Here is an 18128-nt window from a genome sequence, read left to right as displayed (position 1 = left end):
AACTTTCAGCAGCTTTTCCCGAGCCTGTGCACAGACCCGTCCATACCAGACAGTGATGCAACCAGTTAGAATGCAATTAACAGTAAATCTGCAGAGATTTGCAAGTCTCTTTGGTGACATACCAAGTCTCCTCAATCTCTTAATGAGATATAGCCACTGTTGTGCCTTCTTTGTAATTGCATCAATATGATAAACCCAGGATAGATCCTCAGAGACGTTGACACCCAAGAATTTGAAACTGCTCACCCTTTCCACTGCTGATCCCTCAATGAGGACTGGAGTATGTTCCCTCAACTTCCCCTCCTGAAGTCCACAATCAATTCTTTGGTCTTACTAACATTGGGAGCAAGTTTGTCGTGGTGACACCACTCAACTAGCTGATCTATCTCACTTCCTCCCATTATCCTCTGAAATTCTGCCAATCATTGGGTGTCATCAGTAAATCTATAGATGCCATTTGAGCTGTGCCAAGCCACACAGGGGAATATTTGATGATTCCCATCAGAGCAACATGCAAATAGTCACCACTTATCAGCACCATCTTGTTCATTATCAGTCCATGGTCTCCTCTGCAGCTATGGTGAGAGCAGATGCAAGCTGGAAGAACAACTCCTTATATTCCCTCTTGGTATTTTGCAACCTGATGAATGAACTTCAATTTCTTTAACTTCCAGGAACTAACTCCCCCCACCACGTTTGTTTGCTCTCTGTTCTGTAACCTATTACCCTTTCCCTTTTCCTCCCCTTCCCTTGTGACCTGCCCATCATCTCCCTCTGGTTCCTCTCCTCCTGTTCTATATTCCATAGTTTACTGTCCTCTCCAATAAGATTTCTTCTTTTCAAGTCTTTTATCGCTTCCATTTATTGCCTCCTAGCTTCTTACAATGTTCCCTTTCAGCCCCCCACCACCCGTCCACTTTCCTCCCCCCCCTCACTCAAGCTCACCTATAAGCTGTCAGCTTGTGCTCCTCCTCCTACTCCCCCTGCCCCTACCCTTTTTATTCTGGCTTCTGTCCCCTCCCTTTCCTGCCCTGGTGAAGGGTCCCATGAAGTGACTGGTTTTAAGATGCCAGCAACCCATCTTTGCACCTTCTCCTCTCTGTAGAAACAGTCACATTGACCTGAGAAGCTAAGCCACTTGTTAAGGCCAGGAACAGGACTCAGGTGTCAGAGACTATGTGAGATGGATGCCATAGCAAATATTTAATAGGTAGTGGGAGCATATCCCCACCAGCTCCCCTGGCAATGACAACCTTAAGGAACCAAGGAATATATATCAACGATAATAAAACTAATTCTGTTTCTGAAATCTGAGAAACACTAACTGTTCCATTTCCAAAGATGTAGCCTGATTTCTGTTCATGTGTTAGGACTCTGGAGAATGGGGAGTACCAACATCATAGAGCATCCACTCAACATCATTACAAATCAGCGGGGTCTCCTCATCACAGGTCCTGCCTCCATATTCACGTTCACAGCAGTAGCATCAAATAAACAGTGCTGATTGCTTATTGAATTATCAGAGATTTAAGAAGGGTGGGAGGCAGCAGAAACGAAACTACAGACCTGTTAGCCTGACATCAGTGGTGGGAAGTTGTTGGAATCGATTGTTAGGGATGAGATAATGGAGTACTTGTAGGCACATGACAAGATGGCCAAAGCCAGCATGGTTTCCTGAAAGGAAAATCCTGCCTGACAAACCTACTGTAATTCTTTGAGGAAATTACAAATAGGGCAGTCAAAGGAGATGCAGTAAACATGGTGCACTTGGATTTTCAGAAGGCCTTTAACAAGGTGTCACACATGAGGCAGTTTAGCAAGATAAGAGCCCATGGAATTATAGGGAAGTTACTATTGTGAGTGGAGCATTGGCAGGTCAGCAGAAAACAGAGAGTGGGAATAAAGGGATCCTATTCTGCCTGGCTGTCAGTTACCAATAGAGTTCCACAGGGGCTGGTACTAGGACCACTGCTTTTTGCAATATATGTCAATGACTTGGACTATAGAATTAATGGATTTGTGGCTAAATTTGCTGATGATACAAAGATAGGTGGAGGTGCGGGTGGTGTTGAAGAAAGGAGGGTGTAGAGCGGGTAGAAAGCCTACAGAGAGACTTAGATAGTTTAGGAAAATGGGCAAAGAACTGGCAAATGAAATACAATGTTGGAAAGTCTATGGTCATGCACTTTGGTGGAAGAAATAAATGGGCAGACTATTATTTAGATGGGGTGAGAATTCAAAACGCAGAGATGTAAAGGGACTTGGGAGTCCTTGTGCAAGATACCCTAAAGGTTAAAACACAAAAATACAACTGCAGATGCTGTGGATCAAAGAATACGTACACGACGCTGGAAGAACTCAGCAGGTCAGGCAGCATCCGTGAGAAAAGAGTAGCCAACGTTTTGGGCCGAGAACCTTCATCAGGAATGGGGGGGGGGAAGAGAGGGCCGAAGCCCAGTAATAAAGATAGGAGAGGGGAAAGGGCTAGAGGCGCCAGGTGGAAAACCAATCAGAGGAAAGATAAAGGGGGGAGGGTATAAGCATGAAAGAACTGTAGAGATAAAGGAGCAGAAAGTAGAAAGGGGAGAGAGGCAGAGAGGGACCTGGGATAGGGGGAGGGGGAGGGAATTACTGGAAATTACCTGAGTTTGGCCTCATCATGGCAGTAGAGGAGGCCATGTATGGACATATCTAGATGGGAATGAGAGGCAGAGTTGAAGTGGGTGGCAACTGGGAGGTCCTGTCTATTGTAATGGACGGAGCGGAGGTGCTCGACAAAGCAGTCCTCCAATCTGCGTCAGGTCTCGCTGATGTAGAGGAGGCCGCACCAGGAGCACCGGATGCAATAGACGACTCCAGCAGACTCGCAGGTGAAGTGTTGCCTCACCTGGAAGGACTGTCTGGGGCCCGGAATGGTGGTAAGGGGGGAGGTGTGGGGACAGATGTAGCATTTGCGTTTACAGGGATAAGTGCCGGGTGGGAGTTCTGTGGGAAGGGACTTGTGGACCAGGTAGTTGCAGTGGGAACGATCCCTGCAAAAAGCTGAGAGGGGTAGGCAGGGAAAGATGTGCTTGGTGGTGGGGTCCTGTTGAAGGTGGTGGAAGTTGTGGAGGATAATGTGTTGGATCCGGAGGCTGGTGGAGTGATAGGTGAGGACAAGGGGGACCCAAACTCAGGTTGGAGGAGCAACACCTCATCTACCGTCTGGGTAGCCTCCAGCCTGGTGGTATGAACATTGAATTCTCCAATTTCCGGTAATTCCCTCCCCCTCCCCCTATCCCAGGTCCCTCTCTGCCTCTCTCCCCTTTCTACTTTCTGCTCCTTTATCTCTACAGTTCTTTCATGCTTATACCCTCCCCCCTTTATCTTTCCTCTGATTGGTTTTCCACCTGGCGCCTCTAGCCCTTTCCCCTCTCCTATCTCTATTACTGGGCTTCGGCCCTCTCTTCCCCCACCATTCCTGATGAAGGGTCTCGGCCCGAAACGTTGGCTACTCTTTTCTCATGGATGCTGCCTGACCTGCTGAGTTCTTCCAGCATTGTGTATGTACCCTAAAGTTTAACCTCTAGGTTCAGTCAGATGTGGAGAAGGCGAATGCAATATTGGCATTCATTTCCAGAGGTATAGAATATAAGAGCAGGGATGTGATGTTGAGTGTCTATAAGGCACTCGTGAGACCACATTTGGAGTATAGTGTGCAAAAATGCATATTATGCACGGCTCCTTATTTTAGAAAGGACGTAATGACATTGGAGAGGGCTCAGAAAAGTTTCACGAGAATGATTCCAGGAACGAAAGGGTTACTGTATGAGGAACATCTGGCATCTCTAGTGCTGTATTCCCTGGAGTTTAGGAGAATGAGGGGGGGATCTCATAGAAACACCTCAAATGTTAAAAGGCCTGAACAGATTAGATATGGCAAAGTTATTTCCCATGCTAGGGGATTCTAGGACAAGAGAGCACAACTTCAGGATTTAAGGATGTCCTTTCAGAACAGAGATGCAGAGGGTGGTAAATCTGTGGAATTTTAGTTTAGTCAGAGGGTGGCAAATCTGTGGAATTTGTTGCAATGTGCGGCTGTGGAGGCCAAATCAATGGGTGCATTTAAGGCAGAGATAGATAGGTTCTTGATTAACCAGGGCATCAAAGGGTATGGGGAGAAGGCAGGGGAGTGGGGATGACTGGAAGAAATGGATCAGCCCCCGATTGAATGGCAGAGCAGACTCAAAGGGCTGAATAGCCTACTTCTGCTCCTATATGGTCTTATGGACTTATGCACTTTTGCAGACCACCAGCTCCTAGTGACCACTGATAATCAAAAGTAATCAGATGAGGAAAGATAAAAGAAAAATGAAGAAAAAAAGTAAATCATGCTTTCACTCACCAAAGCCTTCACTCCGTGATCAATGAAGACTGTCCAATATGGAACTGAGCCTCTGCAGAAACAATAAACTAACTTACTGTAACTGTGGTCGGCTGTTATCAATGATCCAGTTTCTGGTGGTTAAAGGAAACATAAATTGCAGGTTAAATGGATAAAACTTCGCTAATGTTATCTGATGACTTTAGTTCATCACCCAATAGAAATGCAATTGACCTTGCTCACAATAACAAGACTAACTGTGTCAGAAGACAATGAGGACTCAATTATATAGTCTTCTATCAGATGACATCAATTAGCCAATCATATGATATTGTAAGCTGAGAGCATGGTCCATCTCCTACAGCAAATAAAATATTGAAAAATACTGACATTTGCATTAGAAACAAATAACATCAGTGACCTACTCTTGACATCTATCTTTAATCAGGTATGGGAGCCAAACCATCAAAAATGAAAACAAACAAGTAAGAGTCACTGCTGGAGGGATGGAACTGAAAGTCAGAATGTGCCAGTAGACAGATTTGGAGCCCAGGTAAGGTTTAAGTTACTGGGCAAACAATTAAAGTAGATATAGGTTTGAAGTAATTATTCAAACCCACAATGGGAGTTGGGTGGTTTCAATTCAGTTAAGTTATTTAAATATAAATCTGTAATAAGAAGATACTGTTAGTATAGTTTCCATGAAAACACCAAATTGGCGTAAAACAATTAATTCAGAAACCTCTATCAGAGAAAACACACCAGTCATTCTTTTGTCAATTATATCTTGGAATTGGATGAGGTGGGAGGTGAGGTCTCACTGGCAAGGCTAGAATTTGATGCTTGGGCTTTAATGTCCACATTTCCAATCAATCTACAGGCTTTGATGCTCAGTATTGGCCCCAGACAAGCTGATGATAGGACCCAAAACTTTGGGTTTGTGACTAATCGGCCCATGTGCCTCTTCATGCCATATTTACATCACATATTAGATGTGAAGAAAGCACAATGAAGAAATGGAAACATTAGAAATCTTGTAACCAATTCAATTAATTTAAAAGTAAGCCTCAGGAAATATTTCTCTTCCTTAGGTGCCATGATAGTCTAACAGTTATCATGAACCTTTTAGAGCTCAGGATGTTCCACAGTTTGGAGTTCAATTCCAACCTCATCTGTAAGGAGTTCGTATATTCTCCCTGTGAACCACGTGCATTAAATAGGTAGATTGCTGGGCAGTGCATTTTCTTGGGCCTGAAAGGTTGCTTGTTGGTTATTTTGTTGAGAATTTTGCACACGTAAGTTATGTATAATTTTTGTTAAGTTACTCTAATATTAACTTAAGCTTGTCTGTGTCTTGTACATTGGTCCACTCACTTAACCTATCTATATCCTTCTGCAGACTCTCCACATCCTCTTCCTTCAGAGATTGTCTCATTCTGTCAAATAAAAGATGACTTTATATCTACCAGATACGTCTCCAAAATGACTTTGTTAACATTACAACAAAGTCATTTTGCTTCGGGGAGAATTGGGGCTGTCGGTATTGTCCACATGAATTTTAGTAAAGCATTTGACAAAGTCATTCATGGGAGGGTAATCCAGAAGATGAAGATGAATAGGGTCACAGCAAATTGGCTTGCGCATAGAAGTCAGAGGGTAGTGGTGATCAAGCTAGAGATCTGTAAATAATGGAGTTCCATAGGGATCTGTGCTGGTACCTCTGCTGTTTATGATGTATAAAAATGACCTGGATCAAAATGTAGATGGGGAGCATTAGTAAGTTTCCAGAAGATACCAAGATTGGTGGTGGTGTGGATAGTGTAGAGGACTGGCAAAGAATACAGCATTATGTAAATCATTTGTAGATATGGGCAGAGAAATAGCAGATAAGGTTTAACCCAGATAAATATGAAGTCTTGCACCTTGGTAAGGGAAATGCAAGGAGACAGTACACAATTAAGAGCAATGAGTTCAAAAGTAAAGAGGTTATCTTCAAAAGTCAAGAAGCAATCTGGCTGACGAATGGTTCTAGTGGGGAGCTGAATGTCCAAGGTTACACACTGGATCAGAAGGATAGGAAGGTTGGAAGAAGGGTTGGCATGGCTCTGCTGGTAAAGAATGATATCAAATCAGGTGAAAGATGTGACATAGGATCAGAAGATATGGAATCCTTGTGGGTTGAGTTAAGAAAATGCAAGCGTAAAAGGACCTTGATGGCAGTTACATACCCACATCCCAACAGGAACTGGGATGTGGACCACAGATTACAACAGGAAATAAAAAAAGGTGCGTCAAAAGGGCAATGTTTAGAAAGTCATAGGAGATTTCAACATGCCAGTCAATTGGGAAAATTAGGCTGGAAATGGATCTCAAGAGAGTGAGTTTCTTGAATGCCTATGAGATGGCTTCTTAGAAAAGTTTGTTGTTGAACCTACTAGGTGATCACCTATACTAGATTGGGTGTTATGCAATGAACTAGAGTTGATTAGGGAGCTTAAGGTAACAGAATCTTCGGAGACAGAGATCGCAATATGATTGTGTTCAACTTGAAAGTTGGTTGGGATAAATTAAAGTCTGACATAGCAGTATGTCAGTGTTGTAAATGAGATTACAGTGGTATGAGAGTGGAGTTGGCCAAAGTAAATTGGAAGGAAGTGTTGGCAGGGATGACAGCAGAGCAGCAATGGTGTGAGTTTCGAGGAAAAATGAGGAAGGTGCAGGAAAGATGTATTGTAAAAGCAAAGAATAAGTCAAATAGCAAAATAGTACAACTGTGGGAAACAATAGAAATCAAAGTTAATGTAAAAGCAAAAGATAGGGCACACACCAAAGCAAAAATTAGTAGTATTCCAAAGGGTTGGGTAGCTTTTAAAAGCATTCAGAGAGCAACTAAAATAATCATTAGGAGGGAAAAGATGAAATATGAAAGCAAGCTAGCAAACAATATCAAAAAGGACAATAAAAACCAAGTATATAAACAATAAAAGAGAGATGAGAGTGGATATAAGACATCTAAAAAATGAAGCTGGAGAATTAATATCGGGGGGCAAGGAGATAGTAGATGAAATAAATGAGTGTTTTGCATCAGTCTTTACTGTGGAAGACACGAGCAGTGTGCCAGATGTTGAAGGGTGTGTGGGAAGGGAAGTGACTGCAGTTACTATTACAAGGGAGAAAGAGCTCAAAAAGCCGAAAGACCTAAGGGTACATTAGTCACCCAGACCAGATAGACTGCCCTCTTGGGTTCTGAAAGAGGTAGCAATAGAGACTATGGAATTATTAGTAATGATCTTTCAAAAATCATTGGACTCTGGCATGGTGCAAGTGGACTGGAAAATTGTAAATGTCACTCCACCCTAAGAAGGGAAAAAGGCAGCAGAAAGGAAATTATGGACCAGATAGCCTGACCTCAGTGGTGGGGAAGATGCTGGAGTCAGTTGTTAAGGATGAAGTTATGGAGTACTTGATGAAGTAAGACAAGATAGGACAAAATCAGAATGGTTTTCGACTTTCAGAAAGCCTTTAACAACATGTCATATCTAGTTAAGAGCTGCTTACCAAGTTAAGAGCCAATGGTATTACAGGAAAGTTACTGGTTTGGTTACAACATTGGCTGATTGGTAGGAGGCAGACAGTGGGAATAAAAGGATCCTTTTCTGGTTGGCTGCCAGAGACTAGTGGTGTTCTGCAGGGGTTGGTGTTGGAACTGCTTCTTTTTATGCTGTATATCAATTATTTAGATGATGAAATAGGTGGCTTTGTTGCTTATTGCAGACGATATGAAGATTAGTTGAAGGGCAGGTAGCGTTGAGGAAACAGGTAGGCTGCAGAAGGACTGAGACAAATTAGCAGAATGGGCAAGAGAATGGTAAATGAAATACAGTACAATGTTGTAAAATGCATGGTTGTGCACTTTGGTAGAATAAATAAATGAGCAGACAATTTTCTAAATGGTGAGAAACTCTAAAAGGGACTTGGGAGTCCTTGTGCAGAACACTCTGAAGGTTAACTTGCAGGTAGAGTTGGTGGTGAAGAAGGCAAATGCAATGTTGACATTCATTTCAAGAGGTCAAGAATACAAGTGCAGGGATGTGATGCTGAGGCTTTATAAGGCACTGGTGAGGCCTCACGTTGAGTATTGTGAACAGTTTTGGGCTCCCCATCTGAGAAGAGATTTGCTGGCATTGGAGATGGTTCAATGGAGGTTCACAAGGATGATTCTGGGAATGGCAGGGCTATCATATGTGGATTGTTTGATAGTTCTGGGTCTGAACTTGCAAGAATTTAGAAGGATGAGGGGTAGATCTTATTGAAGCATTTCGAATGCTGAAAGGCCTAGAAAGAGCAGATGTGGAAGGGTTGTTTCCCATAGTGGAGGCGTCAAGGACAAGAGAGCACAGCCTCAGGATAGAGTGGTGTCCATTTAAAACAGAGATGTAGAGAAATATTTTTAGCCAAAGGGTGGTAAATTTGTGGAATTTATTACCATGGGCAATTGTGGATGCCAGGTCATTGGGTGTTTTTTAGGCGGAACTTGATAGGTTTTTGATTGGACAAGGTATCAAAAGTCATGGGGAGAGGGGTGGGGAGTGGGGCTAAGAGGGAAGAAAAAGATCAGTTATGATTGAATGGCGAAGCAGACTCAATGGGCCAAATGGCCTAATTCTGCTCCTATGTCTTACGTTCTAATGGTTCTGTTGCAATTTTATAAAATTCTGGTGAGGCCACATCGGGAGTATTGCATATAGTTCTGGTCGCCTCACTAGAGGATGAATGTTGAGGCTTTCAGAGGGAGCAGAAGAGGTTTACCTGGTTTCTGCCTGGTTTACAGAGCATGAGAGGCTGGATAAACTTGAATTGTTTTCTCTGGAGCGGTGGAAACTGAGGGGAGATCTGATAGATATTTACAAGTTTATGAGAGGCATGGAGTAGACAGGGAGTACCTGTTTCCCAGGGTTGAAATATCTAACACCAAAGGGCATGCATTGGAGGTGAGAGAGGGTAGGGATAGGGATGTGAGGGGTATGTTTTTATTCAGAATGGTGGGTGTCTGAAATGCACTGGCTGGTGTGGTGGTAGAGGCTTTTAAGAGATGCTTAGATGGGCACATGAATGTAAGAAAGATGGAACGATATAGCCACGGTGTCGATAGAAGGGATTAGTGTTCAGGTGTTTGCATTCTAGCTGGTTTGGCACGACATTGTGGGTCAATTGGCCTGTTTCTGGGCTGTACAGCTCTACAGTATGTTCTATTTACATAGAAGTATAGATTGCTGCTGTTATCAGCAATTCATTCCCTAATTCGTCTATGAGAGAGATCAGACCCTGATCACCTTGGGCAAGGAACTTATTCCTTTAAAAAAGTATTCTGCACAGTCAAGTTAAGTTTTTTGTTTTATTTTAGAAGAGAATCAAGTACAGTCTAGGTAACTCATTTCATTCTCAAACACAAAGCATTACAATTAGTTGTGATTCATATAGAAAACCCTTAGTGATAATACATTCAGTGGGTTAAAATAATCTAAACTGTATTGGTAAAATGAATGTATCATTAAACATATTTAATAATTTCATGCAATATATCAAAAAATAAGGACCTCAATTTGATTTGAAAGAAAACTTTGTTTTGTTGATGTAATTTAAGTACTTTTTGCAAATGGAATAACTAGTTTATATTTGCAAGCTTCATGAATAATATAAATCATATTTTAATCATCTGAAAATAATCTTTAAGTATTATGAATTGATATTTATTTATTAGTTAAAGATTTACATACAATAGCTTATATTCCAGCCTCTGAGCAGACACAAACACAAACATTATCTATATATTAAAGATTGGTTATTGGGTATTGGGGTGACCTTAGTTCTGGATATGTTCACCACAGGTTAAACTGTCTCCTATTGGTTCCAAAGATGAGTTCATTATAACTGTGCATTGTGGTGAGGAAAAATCTGAGAGAAGTGGTAATGGCAGCATGTCCAACTGGCATAAGTTGGTCTGGGATAGAGTCAAAGAGGTCATGTCTTAATTTTTTAATTAAAATTAAATCAAAGAGGTCATGTCAAGGACAATCATTGTTGGAGAGAATTTTGGAGGGTTCCATCAAGCAGAGTTGCCTCAGTCCTCAAGGAGTTCATTGTTGCTCTTGGCTCTGATTGGTATGTATTTTGTGTGTTTGGGTAAAACATTTCCATTCATCCAAGCGATCAGCTTTATTTGTCACATGTTCATCGAAACCTGCAGTGAAATGTGCCATTTCCATCAACAACCAGCAGAGTCTGAGATGTGTTGGGGGCAGCCCACAAGTGTCACTGTGCTTCAGGTTCCTACATCACATTCCCACAACTTACTAACCCAAACCAGTGAATCTTTGGAGTGTGGGGAATAACCAGAAAACCCAGAGGAAACCAATGGGGTCACAGGGAGAATATAGAAACTCCAACAGCGGTAGAAATCAAACCTCCCTCACTGATTAATGGTGCTCTAAAGCAATCTAGCCAACGGCTGCTCTACCTTGTCACCCCGATAGGAAATGATGACTGTCAGGGAGTTGCTGAACTTCCTAACTGAATATTGATATCGGTTCTCTTCATCACGGTCACTCAGTCAGACACTTTCTCTTTATATCCCTGTAGAACTGATTCTATCCCCCTGAGGAATGATGCAGTTTCCAATCCTGGAATGCTTAATCTTTCCATTAATTACTTCCAGTTACCAGGGCACTCTCATTTGACCTGTTCTGCTTCTTCCTGGTAAAGAAGACAAGAACATTTGCAGGTGCCAGTTGGGTTGGGCCTCAGGGCAGCCTGTATTCCACAGTCACTTCACGTCACTCACACATCCTGCATTTCTGGCTTCTGTCAATGGTAATACTTAGGGGCCTGATTATTGGGCCAAACAGACTGGACTGAGTGGTAACCAGTGGGCAAAAAGCAGGAGCAAATAATTAATATTGAAATCAAATAGTGCAAAACAGCAGAGCTGACAAATCTTAAGTTTAAAGAAGTTGAGCCTGCACCAGTATATGCAGCAGGATAATAGAAAAGGATGTGCTGGAATTGGAAATGGTCAACAAGAGTGATCATGGGAATGAAAAGGTTAACATATGAAGGGCATTTCATGGCTCTCGGCCTGTACTCACCGGAGTTTAGAAGAATGAGGGAGGAGGAGATCTCTGAAGCCAACTGAATAGTGAAAGGCCTGTATAGAGTAGACATGGAGAGGTTGCTTCCAATTGTGAAGGGACTAGGACCAGAGGGCACAACCTCAGTAAAGAAGGACATCACTTTAGAACAGAGATGAGGAGAAATTTCTTTAGCCAGAGGGTGGTGAATCTGTGGAATTCATGGCCACAGACACAGTGGAGGCCAAGTCATTGGGTATATTTAAAGAAGAGTTTGATAGCTTCTTGATTAGTAAGGGCATCAAGGTTTATGGAGAAAAGACAAGAGAATTGGATTGGGAGAGATAATTTCATGATGGAATTACGGAGAAGACTCGATGGGCCAAATGAGACAATTTTGCTCCTATGTCTTATGGTCTTATAACAAATCTGAATTAGGAAGAAAAGTAAACCTGTAGGTTTTAAATGAAGAATAGTTTGCAAGAAATAAAGAATTTCTACCAATTTAGGGAGAGTGAATTCAGAACATCAAAGAACGTCCTTAAGCTCTCTCTCCATGATAATTATTCAGTCTCAAGAGATTGCCTATGTTGGAATCTGGTGCAACACAGAAAACTCTGGAAGAACTCAACACATCACACAGATGATGCCGGACTTGTTGAGTTTCTTTAGTGTCTTCCATGTTACTCAGGTATTTATACAACCAAGTGCAGTCCTTCAAATTTGATAGAATTTTCTTAAATTTGTCCCTCTCTTCCTTCAGAGACATAGCTACCTCGTGGATTATCTGAGAAATTTCAATCCCATTGGTATTAAGTTCTTCTGCACGCTTACATACAGAATAGATATCCAATGCTACACTGAGCAATGCCAAAACTCCCGAAATACATTTGAATACTTCTAAAGCCTTTTTGGTCACTGCTGAAGTAATTGTCGAAATATGACTAAAGCTGTTCATGAGACACTGCGTTGTGCATTTGGTATATTTTTTGTCTCAATTTTAATTAAAATTTTAATTGCTTTGTTGAGTAGCTCTAGTTTGTTCACCATTACTTGTTGTTGCTTGAGATATTGTTCTATAATTTCATTTACTCTTTCCAGTTTGCCTTTTGATAGTCATTTTCAGAAACACTGGCTGCAACGTTGGTGACACAACCAACAGTACCAACTACCATTCCCACACCAGTGAGCCCTAATGAGCATCCCAATGTGAAAGGAGCAGCAATTAATCCTGCAATGTTTAGAACTCCTCCCACAGCTCCTACAACAGAGCCTGCAAAGTTTGCCCTGGTAGCCTTTGCATGGTATTTGTCAATGAAATCAGCAATTGTTTGCAGTTCGACAACGTATTCTGTTAATTTTTCCATCCACTGGGAAATTTCCATCGGTAATTCATTCATAATTTTTGCTGAAAAAGTGCAAAGAAAGTATATTGTTAATTATTAAGCACCTGAGGACAGATACTAGCAAAATACATATGGTGAACAAATAGAAATAAAACTATTCCAAGCTGCTGTGAATGGGAAGTGACCCAGAATGGAGGTGGATTCCAAGCACACCAAAACTTCAGTAGTTCGTAGGAAGCATATCGCAGAATAATAGGCCCATCAGCCACTCCCCGCCCCCATGTCAACCATTTAGTACCTGATTGATCAATTTTGATAAAGGGTCTTGGCCCGAAGCTTCAAATATTTATTCCTCTCAGTTGATTCTGCCTGACTTACTGAGTTCCTCCAACATGTTTTCCGTGCCGGTTGCTCAAGATTTCCAGCATCTACAGAACCTCTTTAGTTTATCTAACCTACCAATCCCATTTAGCAACACTTGGTCCATTGTCTGGAATGCTTTGGTGGTGCAAGTGCTCATTCAGACATTTCTTACCTGTACCCAGTTGACTGGTGTGAGCTGGACTATTAGTAAGGCTGAATACAAAAGAATCAACGTCTTTGAACTTGGATGCTGGAGGAAACCATTCATTGGAGAGCAAGAAGATCCAACAAGTCAACACTTGAATGAATACAGCCAGAGTGCTCTGTAGGAGGCTTAATTATGAGACAAAAGCTCAAATATCTTGGCCACATCATGAGAAGTCAGGATTCCTTGGAGACGACTCATTAAGGTAAAACAGAAGGTAAAAGAAGGAGAGGGCAATAGAGGCTATGCTGTATATTACTCAGACAATGCATATGACCTTGGGGGATCTTAGTGAGGCAGTTTCCAACAAGAAAGCTTGAGCAGGGGTCCATGAGGTCACGAAGAGTCACACTCGACTTAACGACTGAACAAGAACAACACCTGCTCGCACCACCTTCTCGGTCAGTGCATTCTCAGGGTGAGAATATAATCTTCCTCAGACCTTTAAACTTCTGGCTTCTCAACTTAAACCTACACTCTCTGATCTTTTCCCCATGGGGAAAAGTTTCCTCCTATCTGCCCAATATATGCCCTCAGGTTTATATACTTCTAACAGGTCACTCTTAAGCCTCTTAGTGTCCAATGAAAACAGGCCCAGCCTATCCAGTTCCTCCCCATAACTGCATATTGAAACATACAGGGAAATGTGCCATTTGCACTCAAAACCGACGCTGTCCATGTATGTGCTGGGGGCAGCCAACAAGTGTCACCGTTCTTCTGGAACTAACATACCTGTCCACAACTTATTACCCTCAACCTATACTATATTATCTTTGGAATGTGAGAGGAAACCAGCGTACCTAGAGGAAACTCATACAGAGATGTCAGAAATGTGAAAACTCTTTATAAAAGATAGTGGCGAAATTGAACCCCGATCACTGATCATTGGGAACACACACAAAATGCTGGAGGAACTTAGCAGGTCAAATGGTATCTATGGGAGTGAATAAACAGTTGACTTTTCAGGTAAGATCCTTGGAGAGAAGGGAAGGAGGACAGGATAGGTGAAGCCAGGTGATGGGAAGGTGAAGGGCTGGAGAAGAAAGAATCTGATTATGATTATGGGAGAAAGTGAAGAAAGAGGGGCATCAGGTGAAGGTGAGAGGTAGGTGAGGAGAAGAGTTAAAAGACCAGAATGGGGAATTGAAGAACTGGGAAGAAGGGAGAGAAGAAAAAAATACTGGAAGCTGGTGAAATATCAATATTCATGCCGCCTAGGCAGAAATATAAGGTGTTACTCCTTCAATCTGAGGGTGGCCTCATCAAAGCAGAAGAGGAGGCCATGGAACGATAAATCAGAATGGGAATGGGGATAGGAGTTAAAACAGTTACCCTTCAGGAAATCCAACTTTTTGCAGATAGAGTGGAGGTACTCTACAAAGTGGTCCCCCAATTTACGTCAGGTCTTACCATTATGGAGGAGGCCACTTTGGGAGGACCAAATAGAGTAGACAACCATAACATATTTACAGGTGAACTGTTGCCTCACTTGGATGGATTGTTTGGGGCCCTGAATAGAGGTGAGGGAGGAGTTGAATGGCTAGGTGCAGCAGTTCCATAATTCTTACAAGGATATGTCCCAGAATAGAGATTGGTGGGGGGGGGACAAATGGACAAGGGAATCACAAAGGGAGTGATCCCTGTGCCAAGAAGAGAGTGGGAAGGAGGTAAAGATGCATTTGGTGGTAGGATCCCATTAAAGGTAATGGAAGTTGTGGAGGAGGATGTGCTAGATTCAGAGCTCATGGTTGGTGAAGAGAGGAGGAACTCTATCACTTTTAAGGCAGCAGGAAGATTGTGTGAGCATGGATATCCAGGAAATGGAGGAGATGTTGGAGAAGACAATATCAATGGTGGAGGAAGAGAAACCCTGTTCTTTGAAAAAGGAGGATATCTCTGATGGTCTGGAAAGTAAAGCCATATTCTGGGAAAAGATGCAATGGAGTAAGTTTGTCTTCAAAGATGAGACTGAGGAAGGGAAGAAAATCTCAGAAACGGACCAAGTGAATTTAAGTGCAGGGTGGAAGATGGAGGCAAAGCTGATGAAATTGATGAGCTGAGCATGGATGCATGAAGCAGCACCAATGCAGTCATCGATGTAGCAGATGAAGATTTGGGAGCATTACTGGTCAATGCTTGGAACAGACTGAATGCTGGAAACAGACTGTTGCACGTGTACAATGAAAAGGCAGGCATTGCTGAGGCCCAGGCTGGTGCCCCGTGATTATCCTCTGAGTTAGGAGAAAGTGGGAGGAGCCGAAGAAGAAATCGTTGAGGCTGAGGACCAGTTCTTCCAGATGGAGGAGGGTGATGGTAGAGTGGACTGATGGATCTTTTGTCAGGAAAAAAGTGGAGAGCTTTAAAGCCTTCTTGATGAGGGATAGAAGTGTATAAGGAATGGACATCGATGGAGAAAAATTAGGCAGTCAGGGCCAGGGAATTGAAAGTTGTTGAAGAGATTGAGAGCACATGAAAGGTAAGGTACGTAGTTGGGATGGGACTGAACTAAGGGGGTTAGAATAGTGTCAAGCAAACATAAGTTCAGAGGGGCAGAAACAGGCAGAGACAATGGGCCTAGCTGAATAGTCAGGTTTATAGATCTTGGGTAGGAGGCAGAAACAAGCAGTGTGGGGTAAGGGAACTATGAGTTTCTAGGCAGTGGTTGGGAGTTTTCCAGCACAGATAAAGTCAATGATCAGACAGTTTTCATCCTTGAGCAAGGCAGAGGTCAGTCCACCATGCTACAGCAGCACTCTCTCTGTCTGTGGGTTTTATTGTAAGGTTGGGATTTGCGCATATAGAGTGGAGGACAGTGTGCACAGAGGGGGTAAAGTTCGAGGAGGAGAGAGGAGCGCTGAAGTCCAGGCAGTTAATGTCTCATCAACCATTAGTGATGTAAAGATCCAAGGCAGGCAGAGAACCAGAGCGGAGTATCCAAGAAGAGGAAGAGGATGAGCTTAGAGTGTGGATCAGTACTTATGATATGATGTGGTGGCCATTACAGAGACTTGGATGTCTCAGGAACAGGAATGGTTATTTCAAGTGCCGGGTTTTAGGTGTTTCAGAAAGGACAGGGAGGGAGGCAAAAGAGGTGGGGGCGTGGCACTGTTGATCAGAGATAGTGTCACGGCTGCAAAAAAAGTGGACATCATGGAGCGTTTGTCAAAGGAGTCTCTGTGGGTGGAGGTTAGGACAAGGAAGTGGTCAAACTGGGTGTTTTTTATAGGTCACCCAATAGTAACAGGGATATCGAGGAGCAGAGTGGGAAACAGATCCTGCAAAGGTGTAATAGAAACATAGAAATCCTACAGCACAATACAGGCCCTTTGGCCCACAATATTGTAACAAACATGTCCCTACCTTAGAAATTACTAGGCTTACCCATAGCCCTCTATTTTGCTAAGCTCCATGTACCTATCTAAATGTCTCTTAAAAGACCCTATCATATCCCCCTCTACCACTGTTGCTGGTAGCCCATTCCATGCATTCACCAATCTCTGAGTAAAAAACACCCCTGACATCTCCTCTGCATCTACTCCCCAGCACCTTAAACCTGTGTCCTCTTGTGACAACCATTTCAGCCCTGGGATAAAGCCTCTGACTATCCACGTGATCAATGCCTCTCATCATCATGTACACATCTATCAGGTCACCTCTCATCCTCCGTCACTCCAAGGAGAAAAGACTGAGTTCACTCAACCTATTCTCATAAGGCATGCTCCCCAATCCAGGCAACATCCTCGTAAATCTCCTCTGTACCCTTTCTACGGCTTCCACATCCTTCCTGTAATGAGGTGACCAGAACTGAGCACAGTACTCCAAGTGGGGTCTGAGCAGGGTCCAATATAGCTGCAACATTACCTCTCAGCTCCTAAATTTAATTTCACGATTGATGAAGGCCAATACACCGTCTGCCTTCTTAACCACAGAGTCAACCTGCGCAGCTGCTATGAGTGTCCTATGGACTCGGACCCCAACTCTGTTATTATATGTAATAATAACAGAGTTGGCGTGGTTGGAGATTTTAATTTTTTTTTAGATTAGATTATGAGGACACTCAGTTCTCGTTTATTGTCATTTAGAAATGCATTCATACATTAAGAAATACAATGTTCCTCCAGAATGATATCACAAAATAAAAGAAGGACAAATCAAGATCCACACTGACAAAACCACATAATTATAGCATATAGTTACAGCAGTGCAAAGCAATACCATAATTCAATAGACGCAGACCATGGACGCAGTTTAAAAAGTCTCAAAGTCCCGATCGACTCCAATAGTCCCGATATCAGGCATCAAAGGGAGAAACTCTTCCTGCCATAAACTTCCAGGCACTGACACTAGTGCCTCGGAGGCACCTGATGACAGCAGACTCTGAGTCCGTCCGAAAACTTCGAGCCTCCGACCAGCCCCTCCGATACAGCCTCCCGAGCACCATCCTCTGCTGAGCACCTTCGACCTCGTCCTGGCCGCCGAAGCCAAGGTCTCGGAGGCCTTCTCCTCCGGAGATTCCGGACCGCATGGTAGCAGTGGCAGCGAAGCGGGCATTTCAGAAGTTTCTCCAGATGTTCCTCCACGCTCTCACATCTGTCTCCATCAAATCAGGATTGTGCACGGATCCCTACTTACACGTAACAGATATCCATTCTCTGGAGAGGCCGCCTGCGGCATCGTGCTGCCATCTTCTCCTCCTCCTCCTGTGTGATATATAGTGAAATAGT

This window comes from Hypanus sabinus, chromosome 3 (assembly GCF_030144855.1).
Source record: "Hypanus sabinus isolate sHypSab1 chromosome 3, sHypSab1.hap1, whole genome shotgun sequence".
Lineage (NCBI taxonomy): Eukaryota > Metazoa > Chordata > Chondrichthyes > Myliobatiformes > Dasyatidae > Hypanus > Hypanus sabinus.
Note: the sequence above shows the minus strand (reverse complement) of the source record.